General features: G+C 37.4%; 1 long non-coding RNA gene across 1 annotated transcript; it reads right to left on the bottom strand.

Moving 5' to 3' along the window:
• Window positions 1–5,142: 5,142 nt before the first annotated feature.
• On the bottom strand, window positions 5,143–24,093 carry LOC116409489. Its single transcript, XR_004221878.1, has 2 exons — window positions 23,999–24,093; window positions 5,143–5,340 (listed from the first exon to the last, which is right to left on the bottom strand). It is a non-coding gene; the product is annotated as an uncharacterized LOC116409489 (long non-coding RNA).
• Window positions 24,094–26,498: the final 2,405 nt, after the last annotated feature.

The following is a 26,498-nucleotide window of genomic DNA, read 5'->3' as shown; positions in this document are numbered from 1 at the left end:
AGATTACTGTATTGAAGATGTAGAATTTCAGTTGTGACCTACAGCTCCCAGTTTCATTGAAACCTGAAAGATATCTGGCTCACTGACAGTTGAATCTCTTAGTTACTAGGAAGTCATGGGTTTGTTATACGTATTGTTTAATAGTAGAGCTTGAATTAAAAACCTGTGCATGAATAAGCAATACTGTAGGTTGTGTATAGGTTATATATCTGAATTATTAGGGACAAGCAAATTGTTTCAACAGGCAGCGCCGGATTTGTAATCCAGATGCCCCGAGGCCGCCCCCTGTCCGCCGCCCCCCCCCCCCCCACACCCATGCGTGAACGCATAATCTGAGTGCGCAGGCTAGCGATCACGCATGCGCAGGGCTTTACACTCGCATATGGAGCAGTGGGGGAGAGGTCCCCATTGCTCAGTATGGGAGAAAAAGTTTAACATTTTGGTGCGGCGGGGCCGCATGCTGCCCCCAAATTTATGCCGCCCTAGGCATGGGCCTTTGTGGCCTTTCCACAAATCTGGGATTGTCAACAGACACATGGCGAAATTCATGGTTTTGCGAATGGCTAAGTGTGCTATTAATGTTTGTTGCACGCTGGGAAAAATGTCCTTTGACTCCAATGGAGTTGGAGCAGGAAAAAACATGAAGAATAAATACCCATTTGGTGCAACAACAAATTGTAAGAAAAAATACACATTGACTTCAACACATTTAGTGCAAGAAAAATGCCCTTTTGACTCTAATTCATTTGGCCAATTTTGGCAAAATTTTTAGCGAGTTTCACTCATCACTATATATTACACAAATGTTTTGGAAAACCAACAACTTCAATAAAAATATATTACAAGAAAAACCCTTAACATTTTTTGCATTGCTCATATTTTTTTTATGTCAATCACTTTTATTACTTATTACCCCATTTGTGTTGTAGAATGATTCTGGAGGACTTGACAGCAACAGTGTTTGCCTAAGGAAATGAAAATATAGGGCACAGGTAGGGCCCTTTAACTGCTGCACTTCTCGATTAAAAGAACACAGTGATAGGAATGATCCATGAAGCATACCTTTATTATCCTATATATATATATATATATATATACAGTATATATATTAGCCTTCACTGATGGCCGTTTTATTATCTATGTATTATACTAGCTGTGATGCTCAAAGTAGAAGAATGGGTGCTAGACATGAGTGATGGTCAAGCAGTATAAATGTATTTATTTATTTTTTTACCATAATGGACCAAAATGGGGAGGGCTACATGTGCTATTATGTTTTTAAACATTCTAAAATTGATTAGGAATTATTGATCCTATTCTTGATTTGGTACAAATCACATCCAAGTACATTGAATGGGGAGGGAATTCTGCCATTTTGGAGGTGCTCAGTGCCTAGAGGCCACTTCATTTAATTCACATCAGAACATGACAATTGTACCTTTATTACTCTCATCCACAACTAATATAAGGGAATGTACATATTTGCTATCTATTTAGGGTTATATTGCATATAAATCTCTGCAATGTAATTTTCCAGATTCCTTTCAATGAGAAAAATTTGTGGCAGTTTCGCCGTAGACTTCAATGGAGGTTTCATATGTGGCCCCATGTAGCCAAATCTAGAGCACTTGTTCTAAGTACACTCCAAATTCTTGCTGATATATAGAGCCATGGATTATATGCAACTGCAACATATGAAAAAAAATTTCACACATGGGTATTTATGAGTATGTTTTTTATTAGTGATATTTATTACAACATCTGAGTCTGTAGTCCCTATTTAAATGTAATATGAAAATGCAGACTAGTAAAATCCAATATCTAGTGCTTTAGTTTTCAATCAATTCGTAAATTAATTATCTGGGAGCAAGCAGAGCTTAATTTTTGCCATAGACGTTTTGATTAGGGTCTATGACCCCTAGCATCCTCCATACAATACTAGTGACACAAAGTATGACCTCTGACATCTGATTCAACAAAAAGTAACTGCAGCTCTCATCTTCCATATTCAGCAATCTTTTTGTATTCAAAGCAATAATTAACCCCATATACATCTCAATCAGCCTTCTGAAACAACAAATATGTCATCGAATTTTGGCATATACTATTATGTGCAGCTGATTCTTATAGTGCATCACCCTTCCATTGATCATTCAGATACTGTAATTTGGGTTGTTTGGTTAAGAAATAGGCAGGATATGAAAATTATATACACTATATAAAAATCTCTAGAAAATTATAACTTGTACTATGTTTACCTCCATGGAAGTAACTAATTAGCTTTATGTCTTTATGACCTACTTCAATATTTATTTTCAAGTAAGAGGGTTATCATGCATGTTCTATATGTATTTTATTTTTGTTTATTTATTATTAAGCAATTACAGGACATTGTCCAAATTTGTACACTTTTGTAAGGTTTATGAAGCACTAAGCATCTTTGTTATGATGTTCACAGGGAGAACCAGGTCAGTGAGAATGGCCTTCCCCATCTACAGATAATTCTTACTTAATGGGGAAGACTCTAGCTATGGCAGATCCTGGCATGTCTCTGGTGGGAATCCCTTTGGTACGACCACTTTGCAATATGGAAACACCTTTTCAGTTAAAGTAAAGAGGAAGCAACTACAGATGGGAAAGTCCATTTGGACAGATGTGGTTCTCGAATTCTCCCTGAAATGACCACAGCTGACAAAACGCCAAATTAAGGTTTTCAGCTGCTGTTTAGAAACTGGTTTGAATGTGCAATATTCCCTCCAAGCTATATTAACACATATATCACATAATGTATTACTTGCTCAGACCCACCCACTGCTAGATCTTATTTAATAACAAACATCAGGTGCCAAAATGCACCATTGTAACGCCTACCAAGAAGTCAGCAGGGAGCCTTCATTGTCTAACTTTTACTTAACTGAGCAATGCTAAATGCTGATTGTTTATAGTATATTTTTATAGTGGCATGTTTGCATAAAGATTTATTGGGATTTGAGTGTGCAAGAAGCTGGAAGACTCATACATTTTTATATCTTTGTTGTAAATTTGCCAAGTAGCTTCCATTTCAAGTTCAACAGGCACTTTTCAATAGTATTTTGTGATATAAATAGAAGGAATACATTTGGATCCATCCTCTATGGGTAATGCCATCTCTGGCATTTCTTCACTGGTGGCAGAGAAAAACCACATGGCATAAAGGGTATTTTTATTTTTCAGTGTCAAGTTGCAGATGCTGCTGATTGATTGCTCTGTCCATAAACAGTTTCCTTTATCATAGATGTTTTTGTGGAATGAGAGAATGGTATCAATAAACTCTATCCTTATATTTGCCAATCTCACATCATCATTCAGTCATTACAGTGATAGATATTAGGGTATATTGTTTGATGTCCATTTGAAAATTTATGCATAATATATATTTGTGGAATAGGCTCATTAGAAAAAAAACTCCTTGGATATTATTGTTCCAATCCTCATGGTAACGTGTGCTTTCTCTAGGCCACAGTCTGTTTAGGTGGTGCATAGTATTTCAAATGAGATATGAATCTTTTCAAGACAATGAAGTGTGGAGATGTTTGAAAAGATGACGAATTCAAGAATGAGGGATATCATACTGAATATTTTTATGAGGATTTGCTGTGGGTGAGGTGCCTAAACCTGGATTCTTTACTGTGCAGAATATGTTCATATTTACTATCCTTACATAAAAATGTAAATCACATCTTTCATAAACACAGGGTTATTCTCCACATGTCTAATCCAAGCATACTAGGCACACAATGTCACCTTGCTTTGTTTTTATTGTTGGCTGTGAATCAATTATCATTCAGAGAAGGCTAATCTGGGCACCTCTTTCATTATAGGAATAGGTTGTATCCATGTACAGATCGTATTCAGTATTCCATTGAGAGGAGAACACCATCATTTATTGATACAATTTGGGTACAAAAATGTGGTATTCATGCACATTATAAGTGCTGATGCTGCATACCATATTGTTACTAATATGTATATTTTAATTGCTCTGTTTTCTACCCATAGTGCTGTGCCCCCCCCACCCCCCTAGAATTTCAGCGTAATTGTGCTCTGAATTACATCTGCCCTAACTCTGCACAATGCAACAAAAAAGGATGAAATAGCACTTACAATTTGACCCAAATGAGGTGTCTAGTATTTTCAGATTGGTGATTGTGTCAATTCAATACAGTGCATTTAGCGCAGTGCGGGGACCCTGTAGCAACCCTGGCATTGCTTCAATTTCCCTTTCAAGGTAAAATAACCCCAATTTACCTTCATGTGTCCTGAATGGCAAATATGATACAGTGAAGCAGTGATGCCCAACCAGTGGCTTGTGAGCAACATGTTGCTCACCACCCCCTTTGATGTTGCTCCCATTGGCCTCAAGTAGGTTCCCATTAAATCTCTGGCTTGGAGGCAAGTTTTGGTAAGATTGGCCAAATAGCCAATCACAGTCCTTATTTGGTATCCCCAAATGACATTTTTCATGCATGTGTGGCTCACCAACACTTATTATATCTGAGTGTGGTTTACGAGTGAAAAAGGTTGAGGATCTCTGCAGTAAAGTATTCTGTTCATCAAGCAATCTTTTAAAATTACTTAGGGGCCACCATACTGCTTACCTCTGCTCTGCAGAAGACAACTACACTATTATGAGCAATAAGGATGCTGTTGCATTCATTTGAATGGGTTTGGTTGCCAAGCTAAGTATAATAGCAGGTCCCAGGTCATGTACGTTACCTCTCTCCCAAAGAAATGTTCTGTTTGGGCATTGAATGAAAAGACAGGAAACCACACCGATATCTATTTTACATATACAGTAAATTGTATATTACTGAAATGAGCTGAGTAATGCTAGAGCACTCCCAAAGAGATTTGTCAAGGGAATAGGAATTTCATATTGTTACCCATCCATCAAGGCAAACAGAATATGGCAAGGGCAATTCTGTACACCTGCAAACATTGCCATGTTAATAAGAGTTGTCAAGTCCAGGCTTTAAGCATGTTTTGGGTTACATAAGTTCTTGTTTTTGCATTGTTACCCCCTGGTAACTGAAAACGCCAGCTCTGTACAATCAACCCAAATGTTTTTGCATTACACAAGGAGGCTTCTCTGATGCTAATTATAAATTTAATTTGCATTTTAATTGGAATCCAAGCAAATTAAAAGCACAGCAGCTGGAGAATTTTGAATGCTTTGTAGCAATTTCTTGTCTGTGTTTCCCAGCATCCTTTACTGTCAACCCCCCTTTCAGTATTCCTGTTCAGATACCAATTGGCTTTCCCTCTTGTATTCTTTTTATATCATTTTCACACTGATTCCATCTAAAACAGAGAGAGAGAGATTAATTCTCCAGTGCTGCCGTCTCCGGACAAAATATGGACAATTAGTTGATATGTAAGTTCTTGCCCTTGGTCTAATTGCACCAAAATAGCAGCACAGAAAAAAGAAAAAAAACAACATACAGTACCAGGATTTGAAGCACTGCTTAACCACTAAAGATTCGCTAGTACTTACGTTGATCTCATCGTGCTAACGTCATTATATAGTGTTACTGAAACATTCTTAATTACTTAAGCAATCTTTCGTAGCAGAGATGAGTGAACTGATTATCCAAAGTTCAAGTTTCCAGTTGATAAGGTCTGCTCTCAGGTGCTGAACCCTCCCCTCTGGTTGAAAATAACCAGGTAGTTTATACAGTTCTTGTCAATTTAGGATTATTTTTTATTGTAAGTTTTACACCATGGTCTAGTTCACCTTTCATCAGACCTGTAGCTGGGCACAAAATGGGAAAACTGCTCAGCTGAAAGGTTTCAACACCTCTATGTGTTATGAGAAAGATAACAAATGGATGGAGATATTTTTTTTTTTTTTTTTTAAATCACTGAAATAAAGAAATGAAAAGGAGTTTCTATAGCTACTGTTTGAATCCAGACTAGTATTCTACGAAGGAAATTTTGAAAAACCTTAAATGCTTGCTAATTTATTAATATGGAAAACTTGTTCGAATAAAAAACTCGAATACCTAGAATTTTCATGTTTACAAATGTGAAAAAAAACTCAAAAATATCAAATTGAAAATAAGGCTCATGATTCTGCTTGCCAGTTTCAGTGTAGGACACCCCAGTGGACTCACTGAATTGTAATGCAATACAAAGGAACATCTCCAGCACTATTTGGGAGGATACGCATTAGCTACATACGCCTTGATAATTTTAAAAGTATTTAGTTGCTTGTTTACACTTGCCATTCACAGACTGACCCTCCATCACTGTGAGAGCATCTGCAGCAGTGATCCCTAACCAGTGGTTTGAGAAAAACATACTCACCTAACCCTTGGATGTTTCTCCCAGTGGCCTCAAAGCAGGGGATTATTTTTGAATTCCTGGCTCGAAGGCAAGTATTGGTTGCATAAAAAACACGTATTGCTAAACAGAGCTTCATGTAGGCTGCCAGTTCACATAGGGCTACAAAATTGCCAATCACAGCCCATATCTGTCAACCCTAGGAACATTTTTTATGCTTGTGTTGCTCATCAGCTCTTTTTACATCTAAATCTAAAAAAGGTTGAGCTACAGAGTATGTTTTATTAATTTGTCCATTTTCTGCTTCTGTATACTGGAATCTACATTTTTGCTGCCCCTTTTTGATCTTTCTCATGACCAAGAAGGCTATATCTGACTGAGCATTCTCCTTGATCAGTGATTTCCTAATACTTAAGTGGAGTGGGCCAATTATACATTGTTATATGTTTGGGCATTATGTTGTTGCAATTATATGTTATCATGTTTTCTAGAACATTGTAGAATTGGTATGCACAATTCCTTTATCCCATAATCACTCTAATGGTTTCCTATCTGCTTTATCTCACAGTGAGGCATGTAAGCAATGATTCCACATTTTGTCTATAGAAGGAACAATATTAGAGTGACACATGGATCCCACTATAGACAGATCTGTCATTTTCCCTGTAAGGTGTTTCCTCGGTCATTTTCATTCTTTAGTGCCCCAGCTCAATAATTTTCATTAACTGATTGACAATGTCTTCAGACCCTGCTGAACCCTATTTCACTTCCATGTATGCTTTAAATAAGTGCTTGTATGTCCAATAACCTTGTCACCTCATCAGCAATCAGAAAATGAGCATGCAGATTTATGTAGAAAGTGATTAGTGCGCACGTTAACCAGTGAAATTGACCTGTATTTTCCATGAAAGTAACAGAATGAAGATTACTGGCTTTTAGTTTCTTATAGAGACTTTTGGTTTCTTATAGACCAAGCCTTAAAGAATAATGGCAGTGAAAAGTTTGAATTAAAAATACGCAAGTTACATAAAACTTTATAGAGCTATAGGATCTATTATTCAGAATGCTTGGGACCTGGGCTTTTCTGGATAAGAAATCTTTAAAAATCTCTAAAAAAAAAACTGTGTACATTTTTTTCATGTATTTTTTCTTTTTTCCAGAACTTAAGTGGAATTATGGTGTAAAGTCTGGAGTTCAGACAGCAAAATTCGGCATTTTTTTTTACATAGTTTTTTCTGCCAATTTTATTTTAAGTCTACTAAAAACAGTTTAAACATGAAATAATCCCAATAGGTTTGCTTTGCCTCCAATAAGGATTAATTGTATCTTAGATGGGAAGTACAAGGTACTTTTTACCTTTTTATTATTACAGGGCAAAAGGAAGGAAATCATTTTTTTAAAAAAATGTAATGGTTTGCCTATAATAGAGTCTATGGGAAATGGCCTTCCTATAAAACGGAGCTTTCTGGATAACAGATACCATACCTTTATTAGTATTTATGTGGATAGGTTGATTAAAAGAATTTATCATCTAGAACAGGGGTCCCCAATCTTTTAAACCCATGAGCCACATTCAAATAGAAAAGTTTTGGAGAGCAACACAAGCATGAAAATGGTTCTTGGAGGTGCCAATAAGAGCTATAATTGGCTGTTTGATAGCCCCCATGTTGACTGGCAGCCTACAGAAGGCTCTGTTTGGCAATTACACTTGGTTATTATGCAACCAAAATTTGCCTCCAAACCAGAAGTTCAGAAATAAGCACCTGCTTTGAGGGGACCAGGAGCTACATCCAAAGGGTTGGCAAGCAACATGTTGCTCAAGAGCCACTGGTTGGGGATTACTGATCTAGAATGTGGAATCATCAGCTGAAGCTACAAAGCATTTGAAAAATATTGTGGGACAATAGGTGTTCTTCTGCAAGCACTAGAACAAAGGCAGAGCCCAATGCCACCACATTCCATTCACTCCTAATGCACATAGGTGTGTATTTATTAACACTGAAGACAAACATCACCTGTAATGTTGCCTATAGCAACCAACCAGATATTTGCTTTTGTTTTTCTAACTTGTAGGTGACCATTCAAATCCTATTGATGATTGGTTGCTATGGGCAACATCACCAGTGATGTTTGTCTCCAATGTTAATAAATATGCCTCATACTGTAAACACATCTTAATGATTGTCCTTCATTAGAATCACAATGCAAGATGTCCACCAACAGCTCATAGTTCATATTGCCCAAATTGCCCCCCAAATCCTGAGGCAGATGCTTTAACTTCTCTTGTCGCAGAAAAAAAAATAATTTTACATTGCCTGAATTACATTAAAGTTGATCTAAACCCAGTAAAATCATGATGGATCATTGATGGACCTCAGCACTTTTGTCACTTATATTCATTTTTTATTTCAATTGATTAGACAGGTTTATACAACTTTTTGTAGGCCCAGAGACCCTAATTATCTAAGCACTGTCAATGCACTTACTGGACTCAGTTAACCCTTGGATTGCTGACTCTCATTTGGTTAAAAGCCTGCTATTAGAAAATGAATGCAAATTGCAAAAGTAATCAGAGAAGCCATGTGATTAAGTGTCTTCAGTTCACTTTTTGGGTTTAGATTGTCTTTAACAAAGAGACAGTCCTGGGTATCAATGCTTGTTTAATGTGAGAGAAAACCTTAAACACCTTAAAGGAACAGTAACACCAAAAAATGAAAGTGTATAAAAGTAACTAAAATATAATGTGCTGCTGCCCTGCACTGGTAAAAGTTGTGTGTTTACTTCAGAAAGTCTACTATAATTTATATAAATAAGCTGCTATGTAGCCATGGAGGCAGCCATTCAAAGGAGAAAAGGCACAGGCACATAACAGATAACAGATAAAACACTATTGTATTCTACAGAGCTTATCTGTTATCTACTATGTAACCTGTGCCTTTTCTCCTTTTTTCCAGCTTGAATGGCTGCCCCCGTGGCCACACAGAAGCTTATTATATAAATTAGAGTAGTGTTACTGTAGCAAACACACCAGTTTTACCAGTGCAGGGCAACAGTGCATTATATTTTTATTGCTTTAAAGCTCTTTCATTTTTTAGTGTTACTGTTCCTTTAAAAGGCCAATGCGTGATAGACTTTGCTACAGATTTGTGTGCTCTCTCTAAAGAAAGTTTCAGTGTAATAAGACAACTGTTATCACTGATGTATTAACTTAGTGTGGAAGTGCTAATAAAAATTGAAAATGTAATAGTTGCCTTTCATTTATTATCTGGTGATTTGTGTGAAAGCTTAGATTTGTTTTATTATAAGGCTGTATATTCACATTTAAAGTTCTCTCCATTCCCTCTAAATTGCACCTATATCATTAACCAGGCTTCTGTGTTTAAGGGGAGATATTAATGTTGTCTCCGAGATAATATCAATTAGTTCAGAGGATGTGTAGATAAAGGTATCAGGAAAGTCTTACACCGGCCTCACAGAACAGAGTGTTGAACTGTGACACCCACATACAGTATACATGGCTAGAGAGAATCATAATTAGGGTACTTTTATACTAGTATTTTATTAATTAAGAACATTTTTTGGGTCCACACAAATCATTCTCATAGAAGGAAATTAGGGTACATGAATGTTTAACCTAAAAAACAGAGTAATTTTTTGGCATGTCATTCTATGCACCCTGTAAATATTCTCATGGTACCAATGCGTCCATAGCCATGGGTGTAATAATAAAGCCATTATAAAGTATTTTAAAGTAAGCATTTATATTTACTGCCACACAACCCAACTTTTACCACATTCTCTCTCTCTACCCTAAACATAGTCATGTGATTCCCTATGCTGGCAAATTACTTCTAGGGCTCTAGTCCTTCTGGCTTCTGCAGTTGAGCTTCTGACTCTTCTACTATCTACTCTGTATTTCTCTTATAGAGTAATTTACACATACGATCTAGCATAACATTAGTTAACTCACAATTATGGTGTCCTTCCTCTTCTTCTTTTCCAGGTTCTTCTCTTCAGCATAGCCTTCCTTTCCTCAGGCTACCAGAACCATCCACCCCTCTCCATCAGTGGATTCCAAAGAGGCTAATATACCGACTCTCTCTCCTTTTACACAATTAAGGGGGACTACCTGATATTCCTAGGCCAGTGGAGATTCCCATCCTACCCCCAAGGCATACCTATACCTGAATGAAGTTATAAGAACTCCTACCTATGCTTCAAAAGGATCTAAAATATAAATTGGTGGAAATGTTTTTAGTTATCCTCTGAGCACTTTTACAATTTACATTACTTTTAGATATTCACAGTTTTAGACACTTTGATACTGCTCAGCGGTACTGATTACCAGCACTCTATAAAGTCCTAGAGTGTCAGTGACTCTAAGGGCGTTATGTAATACAGTGCACTAAGTTTGCCCAGAAGCAATAATCCATAGCTACCAATCATCAAGTAGAATTTACTGGTAAAATGTTCAAAAGTAAACATCTTATTGGCTACTATAGGTTACTGCTTCTTAGGGGGAGATTTATTAAGACACGATTGAATGAACGCTCCGAGCATATTTTCGCGCTTGTGCAACTTTTTTGTACGCCCGCATGACTTTTTCGTGCGCTTGCGCGAAAAATTCGGAAAGCTTCTGCCGCTGTTTACAATCATTTGGTACAAAAATTTTGTGACTTTCGGATCGCCAATACGATATTATCTTGACTAATACGATTTTTGCGTAAGCATTTTCGTGATATTTGCGATCTTCAGAAATGATCGCATCTAATCCGAATTTTTCCCATTCGGGATTCGAACTCGTGTTTTAATGAATCGGCCCCTTAGTGTCTTTTATTACATAAAGGTACTGTCTATGCATTTTCTAAGCATTTGCTGTATTCAGTTAACTATGGTTGCTGACTAGGTTGAGCCAAAAGCCTCTCATTAGCAGTCTAAACTGCAAATGTTTCTAAAACTTGTAAACATAGAAAATGAATATAAATTGCAAACATGCCCAGAGATGCACCACGTTTAAACTTACAATTCAATTTTTGACTTTTGGCTTTAGATTCCATTTAGCAGCCTTTTAACATAGGCTACTGAATGGAATGTTGACTGGCAATAACCAGAAGCCTTGCTCCCCTAAATTTACAATCCCTATACATTAGAAGTTGCATCTGTTGTATTATCACTTCTCAACAACATCATTTTATTAATGTATTTATTCTTTTGTTGTTTTAACTGTCAGTCACAGCCAATTTTTAAGCAGGCGCCATCTTTGTCTTATTAATAGAATCTTCAGCTCTCCAATTGACAATTTCCAGAGGGATGCAGGCAACAATGTTAATCAAGTCATGGTTCTTTAAGGTTGAAAAAGAATATCAGGCCATCAGAAAATGAGATGGACTTTGCCATTAATATTTGAAACCTCTTGTGGGCAGCTCATTAAAGAAGAGGGATATGACAGTTGTACTTGTTTTAAGTCCACTGTAGTAGCTGACAATAACTCCAAAATTACATTTCAGCCAAAGAATGGAAACAGTGTTAAATACCATTATTTGCCATCCTTTGATGTCTGAGAATCATTATTGAAGCAATTACAGCAGTTTCTCTGTCTGTACGTCTACTGGGTATTTATCTGGCTCTGTCTGAGTCCACAGCCAGGTGGGGAATATACACAGAGTATAACAGACATGGGAATTCAGACTCAATTATCAGACCTGGAACAGAGGATGTGGATGTAAAGAGTGAAAATGTAGTTGCTTAAAAAAAATTAAAAACCAATTTGTCTATCTCTATTTTGGTTATTTAAATGGTTTTAGCTTTTCTGTAGAAAAAGAGAGCTGGGTGTGCCTCAATTCTACATTTTATTTCTGTTTAAAATGTAGGCATAAATAAAGAAAGAAGGAGTGTGACAATTAGGGGCTTACAGCTTCTATAGCTGCATAAATTGGCCATTTTCAGGCATCAATAAAACCGGTTTATTTTGAGGAGAATCCTAGAGTTTAACCATCAGGTTTTAGAAAGCTAGCATGTATCTTTACTTTGAAGAAGCCAATTGGCTTCTTCAAAGTAATTAGAGCTTAGAAATCATTATTATATCATTATTATGGGATCGCTGTCTGTTTTGTTAATGTTTTGTTATCAACCACTTGTAATGGTGACATGGCTGGGGACAAAAAAAAAACATTTTTAGATATATGCTTAGATATATCCCAACCATGGCTTGGAATATTTCTGTGAAGTACGACTTCCCCAACTGCACAACTACAAGGCTTATTTGCTAAAGGCCTTGCTCAAGGACAAGGCATGTTGGACAAGGGTCAGGTTGGCAAACATCCACCTTAAATATTGCTGCAGACATCATGAGATTGTTCAGTGGTTGTCTAGTTATTTATATTCGTCCATTTTTGCTATTATCCCCAGTTTCTCTACATTTTTTTAATTCATGTAAAGTGTTTACATATAAAGGAGCTACATTACTGGAATGCACAGTCTCAGTGCTTTAACCTGTTTCAATAATGTTTCGTTTATGAAGGGCTTTCTACCAAGGCCTCAAAATTCTTCACAGCAGTCATAGCATCTACCTTTGGACATCCTCAGTATGGAGGGACAACATGAGATAAAGTGATTTGTCCAGGATGTTCTGGCACTTTCAGAGCTCTTAAACTCTCTAAGCTAACAACTCAGCAATGCAATCAGAATGTCTGTTAGGAAGTGCCTGTAAAGACAGTCTTGAGCAGAGGTCTCTAATTTATGTGGTTTTTACATATAAACCCAAAAGATAAGGTTTGTTGAGTATTTCTTGGGAAGAAAATCACAATTTCAATTCCTTTGAATTCTTGCCTATAGAAAAAACAGTACTAGGAAAAATCATTACAAGTTACTTATTAATATTGAGCCATGAATGACAAACAAACCTTGTCTGTCATTGAAATAATGTACAAAAGTTCCCACAAGGATATCAAGCAGCTGAAGATTCAAGCAAAGGCTGTGAAATGCTTTAGTGAAATGTTTATGTACATATGTAACAGTAATTTATTTAAACAACCACATGTCGGTGCTTATCAGTCAGCAGAGCACTGAGGCCTAATATAAATGGAAATCATCAAGTCTCTCTATAATGTAATTTACATCTCTGTATTGAATCATCTGCATTTCTTGCTATTGATCTCTGCCTAGTGTGTACAGCATGGAATAAACACGCAAGCTATTTTTTACCTCATTAGATTGTCAATAGTTTGTTTTTGAGAAATTTCCAAGACAAGTCACCGTACCCTCTACCAATGTATTTTCCCAGCATCGGAGCATCTGGAATACTACCAAATAATGAAACCTTTTCAAATAAACTTTTAAATGGAGAACTTGGTACTAAAGGGGAGTCTGTCGGGATTTTTATGGTGTACTTTTTATTTCTAATTCAAATTTTATTATTGAACCAACAAATATATTTTTTTTAGCTGTAATATTGGTGTGTAGGTGCCATCAGTGCATTGTGCTTGAGTCTGAGCTTTCAGAAGGAGCCAGCGCTACACATTAGAATTGCTTGCAGGTTACCTATTGTTTTTTCTACTCCCATGTAACTGGAGGAGTCCCAAGCCAGACTTGGATTTCTCACTTTGAATGCTGTCACATAATATGCTAGATTGCGTTGCGAGATACCAAAATCTAATGAATGAAACATTATTTAATAGGTGCCAAGGTTCAATGCTGGCATTTTCTATAGGAGTCATCACTAAACATTGGCCCTTCAGTTACAGGCAGACCTGCCCTTTCTGAAGCATGGTGTAATGGGAAAAAGGTCAAGGTTCCAGGTGTTCATCATTTTTAGTTAGAAATTTTCTAATGTAATTTAAGACAAGCAACTAAAGTTGTAATTATATGATGAAAATTAGCATTTTTATTTGTTTGCTATAGGAATTACCTGTCTCCAAGATAAATAGTATCAGAAAAGTAATAAGAATGGGACATTCTTAAGTATAGTATACCATGGGGCTGATTTATCAAACTCCAAATTTTATTTTGTATTATTAATGAAAATTTCTGATGTGCGTAAATGTTACGAAAATTTGTATTGTTACAATCCGAAAATATTGCAGTACGATGCGAAAGTTGCAAAATTTTCATATCAGAACGATTATAAACAGCACGAAAACCTTTCTGACTTTGATCCTTCAGTGCATGATTTTGAAAGCCTCCCATAGGACTCAATGGCAGCTCCAACCTGGCCCAAGGAAAGGCACCATACCAAAGCTTGAATGAATTCCGAAATTTTCGTACTCGTCGCACAAATTGTCGCAAAGTACGAAAAAGTTAAGCAAATTAACAAAAATATTGTAGAAAATATGCTCAGTTCTAAAACTTAGGAAAATACGAATTTTTAGTATTCGGACTCAATCGTTCATTGATGAATGGACCCCCATATGTGAAAAGGATGTAAGGAGTTAACCATCCATATTTTAAGTAAATGTACCTATTCCAGGGGGAAGGTTGTGTTCCCATAGGGGTTTTGCAGTTCTTGTTCCTTCGTTTATATAAGGGGAGGGAGCATATAGTTCTGTCTCCTTAGACTCTACTTGATAGAGGGAATAGTAGAAGACCTCAGTAAGAAGATAAAAACCTAAGGTAGGGCTTTTAGGGCTCATGGATAGAGAGTGAACTTGTAGATTGTAAGCTCTTTTGGGCAGGGCTCTCTTCACCTCTTGTATCGGTTATTGATTGCTTTATATGTTACTCTGTATGTCCAACGTATGAAACCCACTTATTGTTCAGCGCTGCGGAATATGTTGGCGCTTTATAAATGAATGTTAATAATAATTCACTTGTAGCAAACTGTGAGTATCCCGATACACTTGTGGTGTAAGTAATACCCATTGTGAACTTGGTGCATGATGTAATATAGTGCTATAAATATTTTGTGAAAAAAAAAAAAAGTAAACCATCTGTTGCAGATTAAGAACCTTAAAGAGATACTGACACCAGAAAAGGATTACATATGTTCTTTTCATTAAAGACAAAATAGGCCGATGTGTTTTAACCCGACACACATTAAGGGAACCTGCTACTAATAAGCACCACTGAGGAAGAATAGGTTTAAAATCCATTAGGCTATTATTTGTTTAATAGAGATGTAGCGAACTTCACAAAAAAAGTTCGGGAACCGGTTCGCGAACTTCCGCCAAAAAGTGCGAACTTTTGCGAACTTTGCGAACCCCATAGACTTCAATGGGAAGGCGAACTTTAAAAACTAGAAAAGCCATTTCTGGCCAGAAAACTGATTTTAAAGTTTTTTAAAGGGTGCCACGACCTGGACAGTGGCATGCAGGAGGGGGATCAAGGGCAAAAATGTATCTGAAAAATACATTGTTGACACAGCGTTGCGTTTTGTGCTGTAAAGGGCAGAAATCACACTACATTTCTAAACTTGTGTAATAAACTGCTTTAAAACGTCTGGCGTCTACATGCCAATCAAGTCGTGTAAAGGTTACAGCCGGTTCACACGCAAAGACAAAACGCAGCAGTAGTGGATACGGAATATATTATTGCTGGTGGAAAAACATCGCTCAGGTGATTTTATTGCAATGCAATGTCACTACTATGTGTAACGTGTTTGGTGCACTACTATGAACAACAGCAAACAGCACTGGACACATTAAAGAACAGTAAGTTATATAAAAAAAAATAATTAATAATAAAAAAAAGTGATCTCTGGTTGGTGCTGGGGGTGAACTACTAGGAGCAGCACACCAGTCCCCAACACAGCTAGACTAATAGCACTGGGCTCTATAAATTACAGTAGTAAAGTAAAAAAACACAAATAAAAAAATGATGTGAATGTGTGGTTGGTGCTTAGTGCACTACTATGAGCAGCACACCTGTCTCCAACACACACAGATGGAGCTGCAGTACACAATGAAAAGAAGAGTAACAGTAATCAGAAAATAAAAGCAGTCCTTACAAGGACTATTGGGTTACAGCAGATGATCAGCACAGGACAGCTGCCCACAGCAGCTACATACAGAGCAGTAGAAAGTAGATTACTAGTCAGCAAAGCTACCTAAACTGTCCCTCAAACCCCTGCACAGCTCTCTCCCTATGCTAACTCATCAAGCACACACAGGCAGAATGTAAAATGGCTGCTGGGCTTCGGTTTATATATGGAAGGGAGTGGTCCGGGGGTGGTCCAGGAGGAAGAGCTGCCTGATTGGCTGTCATGTATCTGCTGGCTCTGGGGTGAGAGGTCAAAATTTGGCTCCAGCTAAGGCGAACCCAAAATTGCGAACATCGCTAAAAGTTCGCGAACTTGCGAACTTGCGAACACCCGATTTTCATGCGAATTAGTTCTCCGGCGAACAGTTCGCTACATCTCTATTGTTTAATGGCTGCCGTGTTCTGCTGGGTGTCTGACATGGCTGTAAGTATCAATTTAGAGGAATTTGGACCACAGATTTGACTTTTTGAGCAGTGCCAATACCCTTTTAATACTTGTAATCAATGAGTTAAACCAGAGAACCATTTTCAAAGTCCTGTGCGTTAAGGGAAAAAAAAAGTGCAGAAAAAGTGCTGTTCATTAAACTGTTATGAAGCATGAATATGAATCTTGTTAATTCACTCAGCGATTAAAAATTACATTGCTCAGTCATTTTATAATATTTCATTACCTACTCTTATCAGCAGTTCCAATAACGTATTCCCCTTGTCACTATTTCCAATAGCTTACCCTAATTAACTCATTTCTTCCTTTCAGTAGAAATCAATTACAATTAAAATATATTTTGTTAAATCACAATAGAGTATTGCTTTATATTAAAACATTTTTACTCCTGAGATGAAGAGTGATTCATTTTAGTGGAAGGTTAAAAGTTCATTACTCAGGGAATCCTACGCAGCGCTTGCGTCTCTTACTGCTTTATAAATATGGATCTGAGATGCAATAGAACATGTGTCACACTGCAAGTAAATCTGGGACTTGCTGGCTATTTATACCCATTTTTCCACAGGGGCCAAGCCAAAAGGGGTCAATTATGACCGCAAGTGCACTGAGCAAAGTTCAATTGACATGGCTTTCCCCACAATGCAGTGCCTTTTCCCAGAATTCCAGCATTGTTTCACATGCTAGTAGGGGTTGAGGTAGGTGGTGGTACCCCCAGGGTGTCAATAGGTGTAACAGCACTCAATTCATAAGGATTAATCTGCGATTTGAACAACTATATGGAAATGCAAAGAATGGGATTTTTTTCACAACTGACCGTAGGGAAATATGTGCAACTGCAACTTCTGTCATAACATTAGTAAGTAGGCAAAAAAACCCCCACAACTGAAGCCTCTCTAATTTGCCACAGAGGGGTAAAAACTCCTTCCTGACTCCAAGATGGCAATCGGACCAGTCCCTGGATCAACTTGTACTAAGAGCTATTGCCCATAACCCCGTATTCCCTCACTTGCTAAAAAGCCATCCAACCTTTTCTTGAAGTTATATAATGTATCAGCCATTAGATAGCTTCAAGAAGAAATAGCATTTAGTAAAGTTTGGGTGCATGTTAAGCTCAAGGAGGCATCCCCTTGAACAAAATGGTGGCTGAAGTGAAAACTCATTTTGAAGTCATTCTTTGGTTGTCAAACTATTAAATTAGTGAACTATTTCAGATGCTTGATGATCATTTCTAAGAGCTGAAAAGGCTTCAAGAATAGTCATAGGCCTCACTGATTTTCTCCAAGGTAATTCTGTTTGACATATGGTATCCTTTATTTCGCAGTATGCTTTCCACTTGTTTGCACGATTATGATAACTGTTTAGAACCACACACATATACTGTCTGTCTCTCTCTGTCTCTGTCTCTCTCTGTCTGTCTGTCTCTCTCTCTCTCTCTATATATATATATATATAGTACAATACAGATCCAAGGCTTTAGTAGGTTTGGGAGCTTTACCTAAAATAACACAACATCATAGATCAGACTTGTAACTGACATTTTAGGTAAAGCTTCTACTTGTTTTTATGTAAAGTTTTAATATGTGTGTCATCTATATTCAGTTAAATTACCACAGAAGGATAGATCTCTCAACAGGTAACAGAATGGATCCTTTGTATCATAAAAGTTGCAGCATTATTACATCTCATTATAACTGTATTAAATAACTAAGGAACTGTCACCTGCTATATAAGTAATGGGGGCCATATATGGGCCAGTAAAAGCTGCAAACTCAGTCCTGGCAGACCGAGTTTATTAGCCTGTGTATGGGACCCTCCTAGCGGCCTGCCTGGGTAATATCTGGCTAGGTCTAAGGCCAAACAATGGGATCAGTCCAATTCGGCCAGATCAGGCAAAGATCTGCTCATTTGATGTGTATGCACAGCATGAATTGTTTTTATATGTCATTTTTGCCCTGAATTGAAAGTGAGGGAGGAAGCCTATGTCATATATGTCATATTATTTTATGAATAAAGTTTTTCTTTAATAGTAGATTTCACTGTGACTGAATATCTGCTTTCAGCAGGAGTGTTACTCTGACCTTGTATTCCCTCTAATGGATTTTCATTCCCATCTGTACCACTTGACCATAGGGTGAAACACAGGTAAGAGAGAGCCTAGGTCAAAGAGACAGAGGCCTTAACTGTATGCTACTGTATATAGAGGCCTACATTTCAGTGCTTACTTAAAATGATATTTCCTGTTTTCTGATGAGGCTAGCAAAAGTACTGAAGCATACTTAGCATTACATCTCATTTATAGGGATTCGCATGCAAAAAAGGCCTTTATTAAGTTATAGCAAGAAATATTATGAAACTTCAAATAATAAATAAACATAAATAAAAAACCCTGAAATGTAAAATCTATGTTTTGGCACCATGGTACATTTATGCTGGTGCTGTGTATTTCAGGGAACATTGAAAATAGTGTTTGTGGAAAAGTACAGATTGCAAACCAATTGTATTACTGCAGAATAAATCTTGTATTAGATGGTAATTTCTAGCGGGCAGGGTCCTCTTTATCTGCTGTATTGTTCAGTATTTTAAATCATATGTTTGTTTGATGTAAACACACTTATAGTGTGCACTGCTATGGAATATGTTGTTGCTTTATAAATACATAACAATAGCATTATGTAGTATAAGCAACTATATTGTTATTCCTCTGTTCTTTAAAGATGTATTATATCTCTGTGCTGTATATATGAGCATGTGGTTAAAGAAAACATTAATGACGTCATTATTATTAACCTTTTCCCCTTTCATCTTTCATCAGTTTTATTTATACTGACCACTGCATTCTGTAGGGTTAGACAAGGAAAGACAAATGCCAGACAATAAGTAAGTGATCACAATAGATGCTCAGGGGTCTGTTAATGAGGTTCAACAATTAAAGAGGCTTATGAGGCCATACATGAAACAACAAAGACATTGAGACAATGAGCATGCCTGGGATATTCTTGTATTGTTTGTAATTGTAGGATGAGTTAAATAGGCTTCAGTGAGAAGATACACTATGTTTTCTATGGGATGGGGGGCAGACAGGACATTGTGCATAAACACAGCATCAGTGGACAAGGAGCAGGGCCAGTGATCTTCAACAAATATCAAAGTTTCCCAGGAACAAAGGCTGGGGGGGGGGGGGGGGGTCACAAAAACAGCATTAGGAGGAATTTGTAGTTAACTAGTTAAATTAGGAGTAATATGTTCATTTACGCCAGAAAATTAACAATTGTCTGAAGAAGAATAATCAATTGTAAACTGCACCTCCCCATTTGACATACAGTAAGTACCACAGAAATAAATACCCGCCTAAAATTAAAAATAATTGAAAAAAAAATCAAACAATACACACTCACCCCCCCCCCCAACAAGGTTAGTACAAGGCAAGCATAATGTGTGTCAAGCGCATCCATTATTAAACTTAGTTAGGCAGGGCCTTGGAACTTACATTGCATCAATAATACTGAAATTATGAAGGGATTCCTAAGTGGTGCTGTTCCACTAATCTTTCTTGGGGGTTCGGGTGTATATTGTTTGATTCTTGAGATCGCAGTTATTGAGACTGCAATATACTGATACCCCTGCCTCACTTATCCTTTAAGTTAAAAAGACACACAAGAAGATATTTTAATCAAATTAATAAAGGTTATATTTTATGTAGGAATTTATTTCCCTGATTATTATGTTATGCTGATGCTGCCCCCTTTGGCCCTTCTGCGCTTAGCTTTACAGCACAGGGTCCAGGGGGGCCACATAGCTAGTGTAGAGAGCGCAATTGCACTTTCTGCACTAGCAGAGCCGAATATCCGTTTTAAAAAGCGTCTCTTAGATTAATTAGCCCCAGGGGTTTCCAGAACTTGGCAGGATAACGCTCCTGAAGTCTTTTAATAAAAGGCACAAAGTTTGCACCAAATTTTTTTAATTTATAACTTAGTACCTTTTTTAATGGGCTACATGCCGGTTCATGCTACATGCCACTTAATTTCTGCTGTCTACTAGGCCTGGTGCAAAATTTGCAACTTTGATACATTAAACCCGGTGCATTGCTATGATACTCTAGTTATTCAAACCTAACAGTAGGATTAATCACTCTTATTTCAGGGAAATAGAAATAACCCCAGCCATTTAATATTCTAACTTTTTATCAGTCTGTAGCATGTTTAACCCCTCATAGCCTCCACCATCCACCAAAAATCAGTCCATACTATAATTAATGCATATATTTCTGTATTTTACTCCCACACTTCTTCTTTACATTTGATTATGCACACTCTAGTCCTTGGTATTAGCTGCAAATAGTTTTATCCCCAGTCCTTCAACTTTCCCTTTTTTTCAGGATGGTAGATTAAGGCCCTAAATGGGGATATGCACAATTGCCATTGCTCTAATGAGTTTTTCTACCTGGCAGTAAGCCATAGAAACCAGCTAGTAGCTTATATAAAGATAGTGCAATATAAGTAAATATCTGGTCACTAAGGGGTATTAAACATGTACAAATCACATCTAAGGAGCAGTTATACCAAAGGAAAAACATCATTTGTAGATTGTAAGCTCTTTTGGGCAGGACTCTCTTCACCTCTTGTATTGGTTATTGATTGCTTTATATGTTACTCTGTATGTCCAATGTATGAAACCCACCTATTGTACAGCGCTGCGGAATATGTTGGCGTTTTATAAATAAATGTAAATAATAATAATAATGTTAATAATAATCTCAAAGCGACATACCATTTCCATTTCTTGTGGAATTTCCAATGTTTACATAGGTACCTGAAGGTTATAGCTGCTGGTTCCTGCACCACCGACCCGCACAAACTCTTTAGTTTTAGGTATTACGCTAGCTGATATATTTTCCATGTGCCACTAGAGGTTTTAGACAGAAGCAAACCTTTTGCAATACATGGATGAGAGCAGGCCACACATTACTATTGCCATGTAAACTTTCCTGTTGGGATAAATACCAGGGAAGCAGTACAATAATTATGAACAAATTCTTTGCAGAAGCTTTTCCAGTAGTCACTTGGTTGTAAGCAAAGGATTGTGACAGCCAAACATACAATTAATTTCGAGGCTAGCATGCATCACATTATTTTATATTGTACCCCTGAGCTTCCACTTTTCTCTCTTTTAAACCGCAGAAGCATTTTTCCTGATTTCCTACAGTTTTTAAGTAGATAATAAGTTCCAAACTTTGCCAGCCTTGAGCTGAAAAAGAAGCTTGTCACGGTGGTTGGTACCTAATGAAGATCCTTTTAGTTTTATCTTCATCAATTGTCAAATATTTGAGTCCGTGAAGTGGTGTGATGAGGTACAAAGACTGATATTTGAAGGGATTTTAACTCATTTGAGCAATTACATGCTTAACTGCCTTGCGATAATCTGTCAGCCTGACTCTTTTTTTGCACAGCACAAGTGGGGAGTATTAGAAGAGCTGGATTTAGAGCATAAAGACCCTGCTTTGAATGGAATAAAGGCACCAGTGAATTTAATTGCCAGGAACAAACAGCAGGGCCGCTTGCAAGTTATAGACCACAGTTACCTACCTACAGTGCTAGAAGCCAGCTGCAGAATAACACTCTCCAATGGCAGGGAATAGTCCCTGCAATCAGTTTTGTGTCATCATTACAAAAAAAAGAAACTAGAACTGCTGGTGTCTAATTATCAGGAAAGCCAATCCAACAGAAATACATTTTATAGAAATGTAAATCAAGCAATACCATGGTGCATTAGCAACTGAAGCTATCAGTAACAATCTTCAATAAAAAAAAGCTTATGGAAAAAAGTGTTCAGGCCTGTTTTGAAATCTGTGCAGCCTGCATTTTTTGTAAACATCCCTTGCTGAAGAGAGGTGTTGTTTTACCTTAACTGTCACACATTATAATATCTTCAACGAATAGATAGCAAAGATATTCTCTAACCCAGCTTCTTATATGTAGCCACAACATATCACAAGCATGAACAGGCAATTGTATCATTGATGCTACTGATCAACATTACCAGGTAAGGTACGTTCCATGATAAGATTAGAACCGTCTCTCCAGTTCAAAAACGGTGGGCACCACTGACCCAGGCCCAATCCCATGTCCCTTCCCCACTACCCTTCCTGTCCCTCCCCCACTACCCTCCCCTGTTTGCGGCAAAAGTAAATATAAAGTGCATGTGCAGGAGGGAATGACTGGGTGGGGGCCCCAGAGGGAGTGTTTGGGGCCTGGGGGTAGCATCCCGAGTGGGCCTCACAAACCCCAATCTGACCATGGGTTAGTACAAGAGAAAGAGTTCTAGGAGACAGAGAGAATAGATTACTCTAGCTTGTCCTACTACAAAAATGGACTATACATCTTCCTATAATGTAAGGTGCATGTGCAGGAGGGAGGGACTGGGTGGGGGCCCCAGAGGGGGTGTTTGGGGCCTGGGGGTAGCATCCTGAGTGGGCCTCACAAACCCCAATCTGACCATGGGTTTAGTACAAGAGAAAGAGTTCTAGGAGACAGAGAATAGATTACTCTAGCTTGTCCTACTACAAAAATGGACTATACATCTTCCTATAATGTAAGCATTTCTAACTTTCATAGTCACTTTATGTTGAAAATATATATATATATGTATGTTTGTATTAGTTATGAGCAAAACTGCCCTATTACGATTTGCTGGAGAAAATTGCAAAACTGCAAAAAAAGTGTGAAATTTCACCAAATTCATTTTGATAATTGGCCTTTTTCACTGCTTTTTTTCGTGCGACAAATGCCTTGGTCAATAAGCATTATTTTCTCAAGAATTTCCTCACTCCAAATGCATTGAAGTCACTGGGGATTTTTTTCTTGCGCTTGTACTAAACAAATATTTCCTTCAGGCATCCTAGGTTTAAGATTGTCTTACTTTAAAAAAGTCAATATTATAACTGTCAGGTTATGGAGCCTATCCAAATACCTTAGAGAGTTTTGATGGTATTTCAAGGATAGGCTGAAGGACCACAGGATGAGAAACATACACTGCCATATAGATAGAAGGCCACAAGTAGTTATTTCCACAACCAGGCACAGGTACTCTGCACCCCCTCTCCATTGTAATTCTGCAAACCAAATTCCAGTCTAAAGGTCCCAATATTTTATTTCCTACATGGTAAATTAATATAAACACATGTTCTTATTAATCTGCCAACATCATTTTATCTTTTTCATATCTATAAAAACTGCCATAGTCTTCAACTGGATTAATTCTTACCTCTTTTTGTGGCATACATTTCTTAATGGAACTCCATTCATACGTGTTGCCGCTATTTGTGCCATGGATGCAAAAATCAGTCCATACTATAATTAATGGACAAAGTTCTGTCTTTTACTCCCACACTTCTTCCTGTTACAGTTAGAGCTGCATTATTTCCTGTCAGGTGATCCCTGGGTGCACAAATAATGGTGGCTCAAAAAAGATATAAAAAAGCAAAACTTACTAATATACAGTATATATATTCCATTTTGGTAAGATACTTTAATATGCCACTTAATATGATATAAACTGTTATATAACAGATATAAATCTGTTGTATTTGTTCTGGGGGTATACTTTTCCTTTAAGGGCTATTGATACACAGGGACTCCTTTTAAAATAAAGACAAACATCATATTTTGAGGATCACAGACTTACAGTAAGTTTTGTCATTGTGGATCTTACCAGATTTTTCTTTTTGAAAGTGACTTGACTGGGATGACAAGTGGACAACAAGTATATATATGTCAGTATCCCTACAATGGGAAACATTTAGCAGCAATTCTTTGCATTTTGCAGCAAATCACACAGACAAAATGTCATTTGTGCTATTGTCTTTAGATTTCTTCTTGTCCACAAAGAACAATGGCTTCTGAAAAAAAGATGTCAGGTTTATCTGTTGTTAATTATTACTATACAGTGTCACAAAGGTGAGCAGCCCATTGAATGCATTGCCTTTTTGTTGTTGACAGTACTTGCCAACTTTGGACTTCAACTAGATTCATTAATGCAGATGATAAATGTAAGTAAAAATCTTTAGTTATTGGAAATGTCAAATGACTTGCTTTCTAATTATGGTGATCTTATCAGTCTGAATGAATAATCTATGATTATCATAATTATTCATATTAAACTACATTATTATAATCTCAAATAGTTGGGTGTTCTAGTAATTTATCCCAGTCTATGAAGTTATAAAGTGCATGTACAACCAAGCTGCTCTTATGCCCAGCACAAACAGCCCTTGGAGTGCCCAGGCTTAATGGTTGGAGCACCTTAATACCTATCTGTTTCAAAGTACTGGTAGATAAGCAGATATACAGATACAGGTAAGTGCATTTACAATCAGCATTCTACACAGTGTCTAGGACAGTGGTCCTCACCAGTGGCTTGCAAGCAACATGTTGCTCACCACCCCATTTGATGTTGCTTCCAGTGGCCTTAAAGCAGGTGTTTATTTTGGAATTTCTGACTTGGAGGCACATTTTGGAGGCATAAAGGATGGTCATCTATCAACCATGGGCAAATTTGCCCACGGACAGTAACTCTTGACAACCAATCAAATTGTTGCATTAATTGTTCTACCTGCAGGTGACTGGAAAAATCCAATCACCAATTGGTTGTATGGATTTCTGCCCATGGGCAACTTTGCCCAGTGTTAATAAATGAGCCCCATGTGTGCTGCCAAACAGAGCCTCCTGTAGTCTGCCAATCCACTTGAGGCTACCACATAACCATTCACAGCCCTTATTGGTTACCCCTAGGAACTTTTTTCATGCTTTCATTGCCCCCTAATTTTTCAAGGAAAAAAGTTAGGAAACCTCTGGTCTAGAAGATTTGTTGTACCATATCAAGTATAAACATCTTAAAAATTTGTAATCTACTGAAAAATTATATAAGGAGTTACGACTTCAAAATCAATGTAGCAGTTGGTAGTATTGTAAATAGCTGACTAGTGATGAGCGAATCTGTCTCATTTAGCTTCGCCATAAAATTCGCAAACGACCAAAAAAATTTGTGAAAATGCGAAAAAATTTGTGAAATGCATTTGTCGTGCTATTTTCTTGTCGCCTGTGTCTTTTTTGTTGCTCACGCTTTTTTTCCGTGACCACGCCCAATTTGACGCGCAACAAAAAAATTTCCACGTGACAAATGTCACGTGAAACAATTCACCAATGGCGAAATGCGGAAATTTGATGCAAATCCATGCCTGGCGAAAAAATTCACTCATCACTATCACTGACTCCTACTAGAATATGTTTGTTAGAAAACCAAAATCCCTGACTGACACATAAGGTCTTAGTTACCTGGCACATTATAAAGTGCACACAGTTGAGCCTGTTAGGGGGTCATTCAAGTAGCTTTTGCATCTATCCAATCCACACAGCAAAGTGCGCATGTTGCTCAAGAAACCAGCAATTTGAAAGGGAATCCTATATTTAATGCCTGCGGATAGCTTTGCGTTTGCACACTTCTGATAAACATGAGTATAATTAATTAGACATCTGTTAAAACCATGTTCTGCTTAGCATGTACTCACAGCTTGATACTGTTATTCACTACTATCAACCCAACAAAACTGCTGTGGGGCAGAATTTGTCTTCTGACAACTCTACTCCCTTTAACCACATGGGCTCCCCCACTTGTAAACAATGGAGCTCACCTACTAAGTTGGATGCAAATTGCTCTTTTTTTACCTAAAACTACGATGCATGCATATTTCGTGGGCACAAGCTAA

Source organism: Xenopus tropicalis, chromosome 3, assembly GCF_000004195.4.
Source record: "Xenopus tropicalis strain Nigerian chromosome 3, UCB_Xtro_10.0, whole genome shotgun sequence".
Taxonomy (NCBI): Eukaryota; Metazoa; Chordata; class Amphibia; order Anura; family Pipidae; genus Xenopus; species Xenopus tropicalis.
Note: the sequence above shows the minus strand (reverse complement) of the source record. Positions and strands in the feature narration are given on the sequence as shown.